Source organism: Danio rerio, chromosome 22 (genome assembly GCF_049306965.1).
Source record: "Danio rerio strain Tuebingen ecotype United States chromosome 22, GRCz12tu, whole genome shotgun sequence".
In the NCBI taxonomy this organism is placed as follows: Eukaryota; Metazoa; Chordata; class Actinopteri; order Cypriniformes; family Danionidae; genus Danio; species Danio rerio.
Genome location: NC_133197.1, coordinates 10,934,212 through 10,952,389, shown reverse-complemented (window position 1 = coordinate 10,952,389; position 18,178 = coordinate 10,934,212). Strand labels below are relative to the sequence as shown.

The 18,178-nt window shown below is 39.2% G+C and overlaps 1 protein-coding gene across 1 annotated transcript in view; it reads right to left on the bottom strand.

Annotated features, from left to right (window-relative positions):
- sgsh (N-sulfoglucosamine sulfohydrolase (sulfamidase)) overlaps positions 1 to 18,178 on the bottom strand; it is a 330,538-nt gene that overhangs the window by 233,311 nt on the left and 79,049 nt on the right. The gene's annotated exons all lie outside the window — the stretch shown is intronic.

The window sequence follows — 18,178 nt, the reverse complement described above, 5'->3', positions numbered from 1 at the left end:
GGACGGTGACTATGAGGACAGGGTCAATTAGAGGGTCAACGCGTCCCAAAGGGCAGCCACACCCACATATGTGCAAGCACACACACGCACACATGCTCCATGACACATTTACACTCTTCTTGAGAAGGAGAAATTGACAAAATGGGTACATCCACCCTCCATCTCTCTCCTCCTCTCATTCAATCTCTTTCTATTCTTCCACGTCTGTGCGACTCGTGTGCAGATTTATAATGAATAATGCATTTTCTAATCAGCACTGGAAGGCTGTGTGTGTGTGCGCGTGTATACTCATATAAAAGACGTATCGCACCTCGAGCGTTTGCAGGATGCTAGTGAATTGCATCTGGATGCAGGTTTTAGTTTGGATATCATGTCAATCTAAACTTTGTCCTTAAAGGGACATTGTTTACTCGCCCCCGTGTCATTCCAAACCCATAAGAAATGGATTCATCCTTTGATCACAAAGATATTTTAAATAAAATATGAGAGGTTTCTGTCGCTCCAGTGAAAGTCAGAGAGCAAAATCTCAGATCAAGAAACAAATGCATATGAATTGAGCCGTTTAAGTCTTCTCAAGAGACATGATCACTTTATATGATGAGTGTATTTAATTTATGCATTTATTCAAGCATAAACAATGTTTACAACTTTCATGTGCTTGCATGGCATGAAATAACCAATGAGGTTCATTCTACCGTTTTACATGGAACATTTGTTCTTTCAGATGAACAATGATAATAGGTTTCTCACATCAAGCAGGTATTTTTTGTGCAAATTTAAAGGGTCACGAAACACCGAAACACATTTTTTGAGCTGTTGACAGTCGTATATGTGTCCCACACTGCTAAAAACACTATTAGGACACCTATATTTCACTAAAAAGTGTAAATTGGTTGTTTTTGCGTTATTTCAAGCAAATTCGTACTTCCGGTTTGAAACGAATTTTTGAAGCTGCGTCACAGTCATGACATAATAGCGTTGTATTCCAGCGTGCAGACTGGGCGTCTGTGCCAGAGTGAGTTTTATTACGTCTTACAGTGTGTTGCATTAATGCATGAGTAAGGCTTGGTTCAAACCAATCAGCGCACTCTATTGTGCAACTTCATTAATATTCATTACTGTCAGAGTGTAGACGGCAGAGACGCCACGTGGTATTGGCAAAACAATCGTGAAGTGTTGCTTTTATAGTTTGCTGCAGTTAAGTTTTGTTTTCATTTTCTCTCTGTGAGAGCGCAGACTCACGCGTGGATTAACAGTGTAAGTGACACGCAACAACAATAACTTGCGTGTCTAAGGAGGAACATTGTTTACCTGAGAGCTGTTCTCATCTGCAAACGCTGAGATCCGGATTTGCTTGTAGTCTCCTCTAAATAAAGACGCGGCTCTAGTTGCTGGTGATTGTCCTGTCTCTACAGATTTGGTAAGTGAGCGACCAGTGCTCTTTGTTTATTCAGTTCGTATTTTATTCGTATCAAACAAACTATTGCACTGAGTGTAAACAAGTTAGCACTAACAGTTACAACCAAACTATACCTCGTGTTGGATTTTGTGACCAGAATAACACACGCGGCTTTCTGACGCTACCTGCCGTGTGCATCTAAGTTTCCGGGAAATGCTGAGTTTTTTTTTTCTCTCATTCGCCGTGCGGTATCAAACATTGCATGAAAAATACACGCTTAGAGCAGCTCCTCGAATCAAATATCACGTTTGTCGGGAGGGACATGAATGAATTCCCTGAATGAAAGAGCCAAACTGCAGTTAAAGTCCACCATTTAATAATTTGGCTAATAATTCGACTACAGATGTCCATGTAAACACAGTCACATTGTCCGCTGTGGTTGTGTGTTTTGACCAAGTGTGCCGCAAGCCTACGTTTGAGTGAAGGTTTCGGCCGTTAGATCGCCCCCTGGGGGCTGGCTGCAGTACAAGTCATAAAGCCCGCCTCCTCCGTGTTAATGAAGGAGACTTGAGCCCAAATAAAAAAAAATATTACACTTGCAATAAAATGTCCCGAAAGATGGTTCTGGTCGATTAAGGCACTGGTTATTGTGCTGAAATAGGTGCAGATCTTCATTTTTGTAAACAGTTTGTTTTTAGCAGTAATTTAATGCTGGGCGTGTCATCGTGATACACAGCTGTGATTGACAGTTTCTCAAAGCGCGGCGTCTGAGCTTCGGCAGGAGACTGAAGTAGACTGAAATGTTATTATTCGATTTCTGTGTTATTTTACGATGACAAAATGAGTTCAGCAGTAAACTATAGTTTCTGACATACATGATCCTGGTGGAACACTGTTTATTCGCTAAGTTCAGGGCTTTTTTCGGGCTTTATTAGTTTGCTGATACACGCCTAGCCACCCAGATAGCAAAACACAGTTCCGGCTAGATTCTCGCCTGCCGGAGACTTACCTCTTAGAGCTCAGACTGACTAATGTTACCTCTGCTGGACCTACTCCGGATGCCTGGACTCACTGCCCGATTCCAGTCCGAGTCAATCGAGCCTGATGCGGCGGCCGAGCGAGCAGGCGCTGCCGCATGCGAGCCGGAATCACCCCGCGACGCCGCGAGTAAGTTATGCGCTGCGGCCTGGAGCTGGCGCGATTGAATATATAAAACCCTCATATTTGTTAACGTTATTACATCCATTTGTGTTGATATGACAGCAAACGCATGCTGAGAAGTTCGGGGGGCGTAGTTGATTTTACATAAAGCGTTTGATTGGAAGCTCGACTCTGCTCATTTTCGCGGCTCCTCCTCTGGCTCCATCAGACAATCCTTCTGCGCATGTCTGGCTCCAATTTCAGCAGTCTTTTGCGACAGTTTGTGCCCGTCAAGCAGGCGTTTTGCCCTCAAGGCGTTCAATGGGAAAAAGGGCTGTCGCGTCGTCCATATTTTTTACAGTCATTGGTTTTGACTCTGAAATTCAGTGCGCCCAAATAGACACTCCCACACCAAGCCTCTTTTCTTCCTCCGACACTCCCCCCTAAACAGAGCTGGACACGCCCACTTTTCTGACTTTTTCCAAAGTGGAGGTGTGAAAACACCCTGCTGAAACGAGGGCGTTTCATGGCCCTTTAAGATTTTTTTTCACAACGTGCCTTCCTAGTGTTTATTTTGTTCTTCATTTTTTTTTATATGACACTGAAATAATTAAACGCGCACAATAATAAAAAGTATTGTTTATACGTTGTTGCAATTTAAAACTGAACCACAATTTTAACAATACTTTGCTTCAAATTAGAGGTCTGCATGGTCTGACCCAACTAGTTTTTTTGCGGAGTAATTTTTTTACCTGGTAAATTTTCAAATAAAACGAGGTAGTCAGAAACTATGGTGTAATTTGAATGGGAGCGGGCTAACAATATAAATAGCTGGCAGCTAGCTCTTTTGCAACTCTGTCAGTATCTGAATGGGAGACCACATGGGAATGCTAGGTTGCAGCCGGAAGTGGTGTTAGTGAGACCAGCAGGCGTGCTCAACCTGTCTATGTGGGTCCTAATGCATATTGATAGAGACTCTATACTGCTCAGTGAGCATCATACTTCAGATGAGATGTTAAACTAAAGTCCTGACTCTCTGTGGTCACTGAAAATCCCAGGATGTCCTTTGAAAAAGACTTTCTTATAATTATTATTATTATTATTTATATTATTATATAGCAAAAATTAGCCTCTTAAAAGTCACAAGACTGGAACCTCGGGTTTAAGGCGACTCTCATGTCTCATCACAAAAAGACAAACAAAACTGACATTAAGCCTGCAATGCCTGTGCAACCTCTCTCTTTTGTTAGTACACAATTTAAACATGAGATTTTGGAAACCAGATCTAAATTTAGCGGAAATGGTCGGGTTGGGTAGAAAATTATCCTTAGCAGGCAGCGGGTGAACAAAGGCTGAATATATGGCAGGAGCGGAATAAAACTTTGCGAGAGCGGGACTAAAAAGTTTGTCCCCTGCAGACCTCTACTTTAAATATAGGATGAGATTTCTAGATGTTTATTAATATTAGGAATGCGAAGTCATGGAAACCATTACATCTTTAAACATTTTTTAATATACAATAAAAGCCTAAATTAACTCTACTGATAAACCAAATGTTTTTCTTTCATATACCTGTATTTAACCACTAGATTATTCATTCACCTTCGGCTTAGTCCCTTGTTGATCAGGGGTCACCACAGCAGAATGAAAAACTGACTAGTCCAGCATATGTTTTACGCAGCAAACGCCCCTCCAGCCCCAATCCAGTACTGGAAAACACCCTTACACACTCATAATCACACGCACATACACTACGGCCAATTTTATTTACCCAATTCACTTATACTGCATATCTTTGGACTGTGGGGGAAACTGGAACACCTGGAGAAAACCCATGCGAACATGGGCAGAACATGCAAACTCCACAAAGAAATGCCAACTGACCTAGCCAGGACTTAAACCAGCAACCTTCTTGCTGTGAGGTGACAGTGCAAACCACTGAGCCACTGTGCCTTCCAGTGGAGGGATAACAATATTTCAGATTTGATTAGATATACCGTACTTTGTTTTCCAAAAATTAACAAAAGTTGAATTGGTTTGGAATGATGTGAGGGCAAATAAATGCTGAGAGAAGTTATATTTTGGGTTGAATTATGCCTAAAATAAGTTATTAAAGCAGCACTAGTGTTGTAATCGACAGGGTGTGTGGTTGGGTTGTAGGGAGAAAAAGGTTTAAAGATGTAATGCTTTCCGCGACTTGGCGTTCCTAATCTCTGCTTTTGCGCTTGTTGAAAAATGTTGTTATATTCTTTTTTTTTTTTACTTGGTGATTTATGGTTGATGGGCAGAGATTGCTTTCCCTATTCTCTCATCTGTCTCCTTACCTCTCCCTCTGCCACGGCCCGGAGCAGAAGAAAAGCACGCAATTGAAATTTATTACCTACATTTTGCCTCCTGCCCCGCTTTGTCTTATCCTCCGATTCAATTCATTGTTCTCGCTAAACAGGGGGCTCTTTCCCCGAAGACCCACTTGCACTCTCACAATGTCAATGCTCAACAGATCGTGGGGTTTGATTCTAGCCACTTGTTTGTGCACACGGCCAACGCACACACATGTACACACCCATCCCCAAAGCTCCTCCATCTCAGAGACCGTTCAAACACACCCTGTGACAGCTGTTGGTTCCATTGTTTCCATATGTGCAGCACGGAGGTGAACGCTTGCAGCTTTTACAGCCACATGCAAAAGACAATGTAGGGAACTGTGATAGAGAATGTGAAATACATATGCCTACATGACAACAGAAAGAGAGAACATGACCAGCAACAAGAATACAGGCAGAACAATACAATACAGACACAGCAGAGAGAAGTTAAATGAAGATGTGACAGAGAAAGCACAAACACAACACTGAGACATAAATCTGTCATATCAGATGACAAAACTGAAAAAAGAGACAAGGGCAGAAGAATAAATACAAGTAACTGAAAATTAATAAGTTGTTTCAGCCTGATCTCTCAAGAAAACAGTTTGGTTGAACGAAATGGCACGATTTTAAAAAGGAGGCATGGCACCCAACTCCACCCCTAAACCTAACCATCATTGGGTGATGAGCAAATCGTACTAAATTATACTAATTAGATCATACAAATTAGCCTCTAAATCAATTAGTTACAAATTGCCATGAGATTGTGTTGGTTGTTTCGAATGAACTGAAACGGACACAAAAATAAATAGAATACAAAAAAAGTGATGGTGCATTCACACCATTGCTGACTAAAGTGTCAACGACACTGCAATTAATGCATCATTTACATTCAATTTGTGCAAGCAGAGCTGTGGCAAAAGAGGCAGAATGCATCTTGGGCAGGGTATGCATCAAGAAGAGTTGAAATGAGGTCAACTTTATGATAATGATCTGTGACGCAATTCGGCAGCAACCAATGCGAACGCAAAAGTCCTTGAGAGGATTCCAGATAACCTTTGGTATTAACGACATTAACCTGACTTAGTATGTAAAATTGGCATTTGCTGTTGGTGAAAAAGAGTGCTCTGATTCGATGTTCAGCTACAAATCAGAGTATTAGAACAAAAGCTAAAGTGACAAAATGAAGAAAACAACATAAGTCAAGAGGGCACACACTTTGTTTATGGTTTGTATGTGTGCAGCACTAGTTCTTTGTGAAATGACAATACAGACACTGCTGCCTGCAGGTATGGAAAGATACATCTGCTCTTGGCTGTTGTCCATTTGGTACATTCATGGCCTATTTCCACCGAGTGGTATGGTATGATACGATTTTGTACGCTTTAATGAACGTTTCCACTGTCAAAAGGTACCAAAAAGCGAACCGTACCATACCACTTTTTGGATGGGTAGCTGGCACAACAAAAGGATACCAAAAGGCGGAGCCAGGTGCCTAGCTGAACGCTATTAGTTTACAGATATACGTCACTAGCTCGTGCACAAGCTAGGAGAATTAAAATAAAGGAAGCGCCATTTTTTAGTACACAGCTGAGACATTACACCGTGATAATATATACATAAAATAATGAGCCATGGTTGATCCAAGCTTGAACAAACTAGTCATCGTCTTGATGAACAGCCACAAAGGTACCAAACAAGCACCATTGGTACCCTTTTGGCGGTGGAAATGCAAGCCTGATAAAGGTAACCCGTACCATACCGTACCACTCAGTGAAAACAGGCCATTTAGCAGCTTCTTTTGGTCCAGACAAGCGTCATTCAAGAACAAGTGTCCCTTTAGAACATTGTTCAGGTGTGAACAGACCGCAAGTGAAAACAAGACAGACATGACCCATAAACTACAATACAAATAGAACAAAATCACATAAAACATAATAAAAAGAATAATTAGAAAACAGAACTGAAACACTGACGCGACAAAGGGAAGTACATTGCAGACTTAACAACAGGGAATTACGGAGAACAGGAACACAGATAAGAAAAAGAGAACAGACAAGAAAACGTAACTTTGATTTAGTGGCTAATTTGTACCATCTCATTTCTATATTTTAACATGGTTTGCATATCCCACACTGGAGTTGGATTAGGGGGCATGACTAGTTTTTCATTGAATTTGTGAGAATTAGACAGTTTTCCACCAATATATAAAACAGAGTACATGCAGGAGACCTAAAGGTAATCTCAGTACCTTTTTGAAACTTTTTAAAGACCTTAACAGAATATTAAGACCTTATCGTCATTTTAAGTTCTAATTAGTATCAAACCTTTAACTTAATAAACTGTTGTTAATAAACAGTTGTAGTTAAATAAATAAATGTACCACAAACATGCAACAGAACTCAGATAAGCTCGGAAGAAACATCTTGAAAGAATAAATTATGCAGTTGTTTTCAGCGACAGGCTTCAGCCACTGTTTAACTCGTCTTTCTTCAACCAGGAGTAAGCAAACTTACATTTTCCCATTTTGCAGTCTGTTTCACTCTATGGTTTCACTACATGTGGAGAGTGTCACATCACCTTCTTACGGATGAGCCCTAGCCCAAACCAATGGCATGGATAGAGCACGCCTTTGTTAATATTAGGAGGAAAATAAATATATGCTTTTTTGGAGTCAAACACTTTAGACCTCATAAAAACATGATTAATTTTTATATCTTTTGAGGGCCTTAATTTTCTCATAACTGATTGATCAACGTTTAATAATTTTTAAGACCCCTCGGACACCTTGTAAAATAGTAACTTTCTCATGAGAACATGCACTAGACAAAAACCAAACATTAACGACAAAATATAGAAAAAAAAAGACTCAAAAATACTACAAAAATATTTATATGCAAAAATAAAAGCTACAATTGTTACCTAGAGTAACCACAAGTTCCACAACTAATATTCATCTTATAAGAAACAGCTTATTTTATTGAAGCGTGGGGAGAAACTAGTGGACTCAATACATCAACACGGATTCTGCCAGATCAGAAAGAAGAGTCAGAAGTAGAGGGATGAAAAGTTAAGCACAGAGAAAAACGTCTGGCGAATCTCTGTGCGGCACAATCTCAAAGCGGCATCAACGATCCAGATAAGAAGCCAGCGGGATCGCTGCGCCCTGCGCTGTGCTAAAACAGCCCTTCTTAATCTCCCACCAGGCTGGTTCCCTCCTCCTCCCTCCCTCCCTCCCTCCCTCCCTCTTCCACGGCTTCCCTCCTGCGCTCGCTCGCTCTCTCCATCTCTCCGCACAAAGCTTGTCACTCCTCTGTTCTCCTACTGCGCGGACACACGCCCGTTCTCGCGCTCTCCCGCCCTCTCGCTCCCGCGCTCAAACGCACACACGCGCTTTCTTATCTCCGCTCGCTCGCTGATGAAATCTCTCCCCCCCCGCACCTCCCCCTTCGGAGTTTTTCCCTCGCCTTTCTTGAGATCCAGTCATCCGCTTAATGAGGCTAATTCATTACTTTGAAACACAATCATTTATCAGAAATGTATTACAGGGACGTCAGGGGTTCAAAATGAGAAATCCTCGGCTCCGTCTCTCACCGTCCTAATCCAATATATGTGAGTGTGTGCGTTTTACGAGAGCCACTGTACACTCTTGACCCGACTCGGACCTCTTCCGTCGGAGCTGGACGTCATGTTTTTAGCGTCCTCTCTCTCTTTCGGGCGCAGAATTAATTTTCTCTTCCTTTCGCCGCTGGAAACCGGAGGCAGAGTTAATGCTGCTCGGCTCTCAGGAAGTACACACACACACACACACATACATACGTGCGCGCACACACACACAGACATACGCATAGACTCGTCGAGCTGCTCTCAAAAAGCTCACTGTTTTGAAAAACTAGAAGGACGTGATGGTGATTATTCATTAAGCAAAGTAAACGACACGCATCTCTCCTCTTCGCACACAGAGTGAAATCTGTCTCCTTGTTTTCTTTGCATGCGTGTGTGTGTGTGTTTTCACTCTCACTCACGTTTTCTCGGTCTTGCTCATTGCCAGCTCCTTGCAGTCAAGATATGAGTCAGCTCGTCTATGTGTACGAGCAAACACACCTGTATTGAGGGGAAAACCCTTCTACAGGCGTGCGGTCGAAAAGCTAACCGTTTAACACATCATTTTCATAAATACCGCTCGTTTAATCTCGGAGAAACTCCACAGACAAGCAGCAGTCAAAAATGTGCGGATATCACGAACACGAAGTAATTATAGAGTAGTTTAACTATAAAGTAGCGTAAAGTAAGGAGTTTTGTGTGGCATTTTCTCTTCTAGCGCTAAGCTATTTTCCTAAGTTTTGGAAGTTGTTTAGAAAGAACTGTGTGTAGCAGGGCCGGAGTGGGACTCCTTTTTAGCCCTGGAGTTTCAAGCCTTAGACCGGCCCACCTCAGTTCACTTCTGACTGTATTAAAATAAGGTCATTTCCAATGACACGATCACGTCCAGGGGTGTTGCTGGGGTCGAAAGGGATAAGGGGCTTAGCCATACCAGTCAACATGTGAAAATAACAGCCTGATCTCATGAGAAAACGTAACTATTTTGTGTTTTGCCAGTTTAGTGGCTAATTCGTACAAATTCGTACGATTTCAGTCATACGAAATTGTACATTTTAAAAAGGAGGCGTGGCACCAACACCACCCCTAAACACAACCGTCATTGGGGGATGAGCAAATCGCACTAAATTGTACAAATTAGATCGTATGAATTCCTACGAATTAGCCACTAAATCAAAAAGTTATGCATTGCAGTGAGATTGTGTTGGAAAATGAGGGATATGCTTATCATAAAAAGGGATTCTCCCTTTAAAAAAAATCCCCAAATTACTAAATACGCTCACTTGGAGCTGTTTCCTTGTAAATAAACGGTTAAATGGTCAGTAATGTGTTTTAATATAATTATTATTTACAAAAGAAAAAATAAATATATACATTAGCAGCAAATAAATTAGCAAACAGTTCAGCTTATTAAAATAATAGCTATTATAATGAAAAAGAATTAAGCTATCAAATCTCATTAGCCATTTCTTCACTGTATAACTTGCACATTCTGATTAATAAGCAACCAATGAATCTCTTATTTGGATTTTTTTTTCGTTAAATAAGAGGTGTCACTTTAAAAATGCACACATCCAACATTATAATGAAACCATTCGACTGCTTTCCTAACTTTTTAAAGCTCATTTTGGACGAAATTAGTTGTTTGAAAAAAAGAAAACCCCACCAAGATCTTTAGATATTATTATTATTAGTTTTGTGTATATCCGTTTAAACATGCACCCAACACCCAGACTTTTTCTCAGCTTCAAATCACGAGTACAGAATTTGTTTTGGAAACGGCGTCTATTTATCACTATGGAGCACGTCAGCTGACAGTCATGCATCGCTATAGACTGTTTTGAGGATTGGGAATGAAGGGGAGACAGCAACTGTAACGAAAAGAAAAGGGAATCCCACCGTTTTTATATTTATTTCAAAGTGTTTTCATCACTAAACAAAGCAAAAGCACAGAACAGATTCACATTTAAGAGCGAGGGGCGGCCCCTGGTGGTTCGGCGGTATGGGTTGCATATAGGGAGGAACGGCTCTTTAATGTTTGTTTGCCACCCTTCAGAGAAAGACTGAAAATACGGGAAAAATACAGTAAAATACCTTTACGGGAGGATAGCGGGATAGAACTGTAAAATACAGGAGAATCCCACTAAAAACTGGAGGGTTGACAGGTATGGGCTTAGCCCCAAAGAAAACCACCCCCTTCTGGACAGAGTGAATAAGGTGTAGTGTTGTCAAGATACTGGAATTTCTAAATTCAATACCTTGGAAAATATTGATATTCAATAGGCCACTGCTTTTAATATAACAACAATTGTATCAAAAATAGTAAAAGAAATAAAATAAAGATCTATATGCTTGAAATGTTTACTTCAAATTTCTTCAGAGGGAACTTTTTTTCAGTTTTCCTCAAAATAGGGTGACATTTCAGGAAATCCCTAATATGGATGAAGGAATCCAGCTATTGCTGTAGTTGAATAAAAATAAGATCTGAATAAAAATAAAAAGGCTTTAATTGATTATTTACACGACTGCAACAATAAATGCTCTATAGGTGTTCTTCCAGCCATCTTAGGTATTTTCATAAGAAAGTTGATTTATAATCCGATGCTAACTGACAGCATGTTACAGTAGAATCTAGCTATAAAATAATAAGCTAGATGCTTGAACTCAGATGAAACAGATGTAACTGATTATATCATATCTGCATAAATATGTTAAGATATCTAGATCATGGCTAAAAAGCTGGTACAATACAGATTTTTGACTAATTTGCATGATATGATGCACATTTTGACTAATTTACATTGATATGATGCACATTTTATTGATTACAGTTATTTTATTTCACCAAAACTACACACATTTATACTGTGAAAACAAATATTAAGCTTCATCAATAGTTATAAATATTCAGTTTTGCAAAACAGTTGTAATATTACCTCATCAGCTTCAGCTCCTCAAAATAATGAATGAATGTTAACTGCAGTGGCGGGATTTTTTTAACATCATGTGACAACAGTGCCACTCCCACCTGCCGGTAGAAACAGGTACTGCTGAACAGTTGACTATTTAATTACCCGATACAAACGCTGTAAGTGGTATGCACCTGATGTATGTGGTAATTTTAAGTACTTGGATAAAGTAAATGTTCTACAACCTATTTTTATTTAAGTGCAACTTATTCCAAAAGATCAGGGGCTTTTTGCAATACATCAGGGGCTTAAGCCCTTCTGATTCTATAATCATTTCTCATACAAATTTTTCCTTAAATTTTTCCTTAAATTCCTTAATTTACATTAAATTACAAAAATTACAAGAAGTTTGCAAATGATGCATTTTAAATAAATTAATATCACAGTTTTAATACTTACAACTTATGCCGAGCTCAGACTGCACAATTTTAGCTCCAATTTTGACTCGTCAACAGGTTTAGAAAAATTGAAGAAAAAGGTCTAAAATCACAGGCAAATATGAGCTCATTCACCTGAGTAGCAATCACACAATGTGAACTATCAAAGATGGCATCTAAGAGAATCACCAACTGGAGCTGTCGGCGATTCAAAATCAAGAAGTGTGTTCTGATTAAAACTAACTACACTATTACCTACAGCCAATGAGAGAGCAGCATCCATTTTTATAGGTATCAGCAGGCCAGCAGGAGGTTGGGGTGAAGTTAAAAGGGCTTCTTTTCAGTCTATTTGGACTTAAGAAATGGAGGAAAAAATTGTGTAAATTTGGCAGGTGAGCAAAATAAGTACATTTTCTACCAGCGCAATCTCACGGCAATTCGTAACTTTTTGATTTAGTGGCTAATTCCTACAATTGAGTACGATTTGCTCATTTACCAATGACAGTTGGGTTTAGGGGTAGGGTTAGGTGCCATGCCTCCTTTTTAAAATTTTGTACAAATTCAGTCGTATGAAATTGAACAATTCTAAAAAGGAGGCCACTAAACAGACAAAATGTAAAATACTTACTTTTTTTTCATGAGATCAGGCTGTTTCTAACCCACTGAAGGCTTCTTTCTTATTATGACATCAATAACAAAATATATACTACATGACCTTGCTTGTTTCCGTCACTTCTCGGATGTGTTTGGTTGTGAGACGTAGTCTGTGGACCAAGACAAAGTTGTCGGCAATTCTTCGTATTGTAAAATCATGCAGTGTGAACCCCCCATGTACAGTGTAAACACAGCACCGAGGGAACGCTACTTCAGATAGTCATGCAGTGTGAAAACATCTGTAATGTGACTACTTTAAAAATCGTGCAGTCTGAATCCTGAATTATGGGCCACCGTCATGTTTTTCTAACTTCATGTGTGATTAAGAGTTCGTTACAATTATTTTAAAATATGAAATTTTATAAGCATTTTCTGAGTTAAAACAGTTTTCACAACAAATTTTTTAGGGTTGTTAAATCTAAAAATCGGAATCATTTACAACAAAAGGTAAGTGTTAAGACCGTTTTATCTGCATATTTTAAGCAGTCCCCAAAAAGCATTAAAGTTTCTGTTGATCAATTGAAGTCTATGTATAAAAACAGAAAAGTAACATCTGCACACATATTGTGACCCACACACTCTGCGATTAGCCTGTGCTTGTGCTTGTGTGTGTGTGTGTGTGTGTGTTGCGTATGCATTTGTGGTCCGGTTGCTCGGGTGATGGTTCTCTTTTCATCAGGGCTGGATGGAGAGATTAATAATGGATGTATAATGGATCTATAAATAGACGCAGGGCTTCAGTCCCTCAGACCAAACAGAAGACAGCGCTGGGTGACACACACATACACACACACACATATACACTGCTCTGCCATTCACCTCGTCCTGGCCCTGGCTCTGTGTACACAGCCAATCTATTCATCTCTCTCCCTCCGCCGGCATTAATAAATGATCCTAGCCCCACACACACACAGGCTTTAAATATTCATTGGCCGGGCGGCGCTGTTGGTCTTGGGCAGCTCTGGGCGGCAGTAAACGCAGACTCAGGCTCTCGCTGGCGCATTAGTCATGCAAAAAGCTGTCACAGACGCACACACACACACAGACTCTGCTAAATACTGCAGAGGTGTCTACTCGTCCGTCGCTTCTTCGACACCTGATGGCTGCTGTCTTTCCGTCACCTGTTTGGAACTCATATTTCAGTCTCATTTCTATTATTCGTCGGTTTCTCTTTAAATAACATCTCAATTTCATTTAATTTACTGTAATGTTATCAGTATCCTACATCTTTATCTGTCTGACGGTATCTTTGAGTCATGATTTCAGTCAATTTTTGATCTTTGTTTCATGTCTTCCTCATTCATTTCTCATCTCAACTCATTTTTTTTTTCTCCTCGGTCTGTACTTTCTCATTTGCTCTTCTCCTCTTACTCCAGAACCAGCTTTGTTTCCATTACAGGTTTGGGAAATTGCTTTAGTGGTTTTTCTAGAGGTTGATTAAAAACTACAGCAAACTAAAGTTTCCATTAAGGCATGTGCTAATGATACAGATGAGAAAGACAATTATTAAGATAATAATAATAATGAGAAATCAATTATATAAAGACAGAGAACGTAATGAGATGGAGATAACACAAGGATGAGATACATTAGACGATACTGAGAACAATATAAAATGGAAGAAAAACCAATGAAAATGTAAAGCAATGTGAAAGAAAAGGTCACACTTTATTTTGATGGTCCGTTTGTTGAATTTAAGTTACATTGCATCCTCATACCAAATAAATCTCAATAGACAATAAGTAGACTGTAAGGATGGAGTTGTGCAAGTTGACATGTACTGTTGAAACCAGAAGTTTACATACACTCTTAAAAAGGAACATTTTAACATTTTTTTTTTAATTGTCTGATGGTAAATCATACTAAACGTTTACTATTTTAGGTCTGTTAGGATTACCTAAATGATTTACATTTGCTAAATACTAGAATAATGATTTAAATAATTTTGATTAATTTCTAGACAGTCAAAGGTTTACATACATTTCCTTGGTATTTTTTTAGCTTTGCTTTTAAACTGTATAACTTTGGTCAAATGTTTTGGTATCCTTCCACAAGCTTCTCAAAAAAGTTAGAAGGAATTTTGGCCCATTCCTCCTGACAGAATTGGTGTAACCAAGTCATATTTGTCTGAGGCTGTCTTGCTCGCACAAGCTTTTTCAACTCTGCCCACAAATTTTCTATAGGATTGAGATCAGGGCTTTGTGATGGCCACTCCAAAACATTCACTCTGTTGTCCTCAAAGCACATTTTAACTAATTTGGCAGTATGCTTAGGGTCACGGTCTGTTTGGAAGACCCATTTGTGGCCAAGTTTTAATTTCCTGGCTGATGTCTTGAGATGTTGCTTCAGTATTTTGACAATGTTCTTTCTTCATGATGCCATCTAGGCTGTTAAGTGGACCAGTCCCTCCTGCAGCAAAACAGCCCTACAACATGATGCTGCCACCCTCATACTTCACAGTTGGGATGGTGTTCCTTGGCTTGTAAGCTTTCCCCTTTGCCCTCCAAATGTAACACTGGTCATTATGGCCAAACAGTTCAATCTTAGTTCCATCAGACCACAGGACATGTCACCAACAATTATTATTTTTCCCAGTGTCATTTAGCAAATTGTAACCTGGCTTTATTTTTGTTGACTGTGGCATGTTCATTTTTTCATGTTTTCACACAAGGAAGCAGCGTGTTTGAGGTTTTCCTTAAATACTATTCTACAGCTGTGCCTCCAATTAACTCAAATGTTGTCAATTAGCCAATCAGAAACTTCCAAAACCTTGACACCATCATCTGAGCTTTTTCAGAGGCATAATAATCTTATTGTTTGTAAACTTGACTTTCAAGAAAAGTTATGCGTATTTATTAAAACATATCTCTCTCATTATTCTGCTATTAAGCACAACAGAAACAAATTTGATAAACCTAACTTACCTAAAAAGTAGTCACATTAACATCTGACTTTTTAAATGGTTATGTGCCTTTTTATACAGTGTATGTAAACGTCATCTGTACTGCAAAGTTTCTTATAGTCAGTTAAATGTCTGTTGAAGGAGCAGTATCAGCAGATATTTAGCAGACAGTCTACTAATACTCAAATGAACCATCAAAATAAAGTGTTACCAAAGAAAAAAGAGATATAACAAAGACAAAAAAATTAGAGAGACAATACGATGAGACAGAGGGGAAAGACATAAAACTGAACACAAAAGTAAAAAAAAAAAAAAAAAAAAAAAAAAGAGAGAGATACCGAAGTGGGGAAAAGCAGACAAGAGTTAATTTAAGGTGATTTTTTTCTTGTGATTATGTTGGCATTCATACCCGAATGATTTTCACTGGCGATGAGCAGACATAGAATCTATTGATCTGCAATTACTCTCTATAATAACTCCCTACTGTCGACAGTTTTGTAGCCGCTGTTGCATTTATCATACAGCTTTTTGCATTTAGACATCAATTAAACAGCAGCTGTTCGTCTCGTCTCATCTTCTTCATTTGGAACCGAGCACCTACAGTGCATAGGTCCTATTGGAATTGCTCCATTTCTTATTACTCTTCTTCTTCTCTAGAATGAATCCCGATTTTGAGGGTCTAAACATGCTCAACAACTCACGAAACATTGCACACGCCCCAGAAGTGGCAAAAATGACCGTTTGTTATAGGTTTTAGAAGTGGATGTGGCAAAATGACTCAACAGCGCCCCCTATGCACTTTTGACGGACTGGCCCCCGAGCTACGATTCACACACGCATACGAAAATTGGCACACACAAACATGCCAAAACCTGCAAAAAAGTCTGGATGAAATCCAACAGGAAGTCTGACATTTTAAACCCCTTTTCAAAAAAAGTGCAGTTTTTGCCATTTCCAGGCAACTCCTCCTAGGTATTTTATCCATTCACCACCAAAATTTTGTATTGTCATCTTAAGGCCTTGGCAATGTTAAATTGCGAAGATCTAAAGCTTTTATCAAAGGGCATGTCTGAGGCGGCTTCACAAACTTTGATTTTTTGCCACGAAAAAGGAAGTTATGTCAAAATCCACATCTTTGATAAGAGTCCTGACCTGAACACATTTACATGGCAATATGCAGATACAGTTATAGCCCCACCTACTGGCAACAGGAAGTGGCATGTTTTACAGTGTAACAATCTCCTCTAACAAATTGTATCAGATCGCATCCAAGTTTTGTCAGTATAATCCAAAGGCCTTTGTGATGAGAAATTGTGCAGATCTGGCGATTTTGCCAAAAGGACTGACAAAGTTTAGTGCTTCGCCATGGAGGAGGAAGTACTTATAAGTAGTGATGGGTTGTTCATGAATGATTTGTTCATTTTGAACGAATCTTCAATATGCCTCGGGAACTACGAGTCCTCTCAGGGAGTGATTCGTTCATCCGCGCGTGCGCACATTTGTGCGGGTGATATCGTTCATTTCAAGTCTTTTGAGTCGTTCATCGCGTTCAATTGATCCGTTCATTTCTTGAGTCCTCTATCGGGTCTGAGTCATTCGTTAATCACAGGCAAATCATATGCGTTTAGAGCCAGAAAAAGAGTTGAACCGTTCATCTCTCGAGTCCTCGGGTTTGAGTCATTCTGTCACGCGATGAACGAACGATCATGGCTCCTATCGGCTTAGACTGTGCATTGATTAAGATTATATATGACTGTCAGTGTAACGTGAATGAACCCCTGACATTTGAAGACATGAAGAGGTGAGCTGAGCAAAGAGACAAAAATACCTTCATAGTAAAAAGAGCAGATAAAAATTGAATTATTATTTTCTCCTTATAGTATTCTATTTATGACTTATTTGTCGTGCAATCAACCTTTTGGGCTAGTTGTAGATGCGTTTGGAAGCAATTCGTAACATTTTAATAGTATCTAGGCAAATTGAACCAAATGAACGAAATGACTCAAAAAAAGATTCGTTCATCTCGATGAACAAGACTCAAAGATCCGAATCAGTAAAATGATCTGAACTTCCCATCATTACTTATAAGTAGGCCCACACGGAATCTGTACGGGCAGAATTTTACAGATTTCTGCAGATTTTTAGCCCATCATTGATTCTGTTTATTTACTTGTGTAAATAAGGTTAAATATATATTTATTCAGTTTTTGAATAATTTCAGTATAATTGATATTATGTTCATATAATTTATTTGATAATATTTATCAATACAGTTTGGAAAGTAATATTTTCTGTCTTTTAGTAGATATTATATAGAACACTTTCTTTGTTTACAAAATAAAGTGGATCTAATGGCATTTGCATTGTAAACATTAAATACAAGTAAGGTATTACTTTTTAGTACATCGGTTTTAGTTATGATACTCCCAAAATCATTCCGCATAAATCTGCAGATTTTAAACAAAATTCTGCGCAGAAAAAGCAAAAAAATGTCTGCAGATTCTGTCTGGCCCTACTTCACTCAGCAACACAATGTCTGATTGTCTGAAAATTCACAGGTTCGATAAGATTCCTCTCCTGAAGACATCTACATGCCAATATTGAGTCACAGTAATAGTGCCACCTGCTGAAAGAAAGAAGTTTGTCATAAATTAGTGATTTTCTCAGATTTTTTTTATATTTATCAGCTTAAATCATTGTCCGCTGTTCTCGGTTATCCTAAATCCTGGTTTATACTTCTGCATCAAGTGATCAGTGTGACCCACAGCGCA